A 959-nucleotide genomic window follows, 5' to 3' on the forward strand; every position below is an offset into this window, starting at 1 on the left:
TCTTTATACTTACATAAAATCTTTACATTTGCATAAAAAAAAAATCACTCACACAAAAATAATGAGGATATAAAAACTTGGAAAGGCTAGTCTTAAAAACTACTGTGTAAAATTTATTGATTGAAAGTTATTTCTTTACGTTCCTTCTATTTTTTCCTCTCTTTTTTTTTTACAGAAAAAGCACATTCACAAATGTACAATAAGAAAGACTGAGCATGGTAAACATATTTACATCAACACATTTTCATTTTTCACAAAGAACACTTAGCATTTAATATATATTTCATTCAACTCTGATACCTATACATTATCATCTCTTGATACAAAAGAGTATTTTTTTACAATGCTCCCCTTTTATTTTAATTTCCTTTTATGGCATTTCAAAAACGTCAAATGTCTTATTTAATAAATACATCTCTCTCACATTCCTCATACAGGAAACCTTATAATACAGGAAGAAAACCGGCATACAAGTAGCCTACATATATACACTATTCCTTTGTACTTGCTCTGATAAAACGTACCAGCAACAAGTTCGTCAAAAATACACGCGTTACTGCTTATTAAAAATAAACTTTCATCTAAAATTACTTTCTTTTTTCTTTTTTACATCTTTAAATTTTGAGAATGCAAAGAGATCAAATTTACCCACTAAGTAATAAGAACATATGATACCTTCCCACTGGCCAAGATTTTACACCTTTTACATCAAAAGACGACTAAGAATTCAGTGAATAACAGTATCCTTTTCAAGAACTGTATGTGGACTCGTTACCAATGTCCCGACTTGTAATGAAGTGATTGTATAGACCGTCATTTGAGTGTGTACGAACAAGTAAATTCCGAGAATGATTTTCAACGAGCAAAGTCAGCCATCAGAGAGGCTGACTAGTCTTGTCACTGTTTACTGAAACCTTAAATAAATATAAAAAATGAGCAAGTAGTTGTTGTTGTTGATT

This window comes from Penaeus monodon, chromosome 24 (genome assembly GCF_015228065.2).
Source record: "Penaeus monodon isolate SGIC_2016 chromosome 24, NSTDA_Pmon_1, whole genome shotgun sequence".
Lineage (NCBI taxonomy): Eukaryota > Metazoa > Arthropoda > Malacostraca > Decapoda > Penaeidae > Penaeus > Penaeus monodon.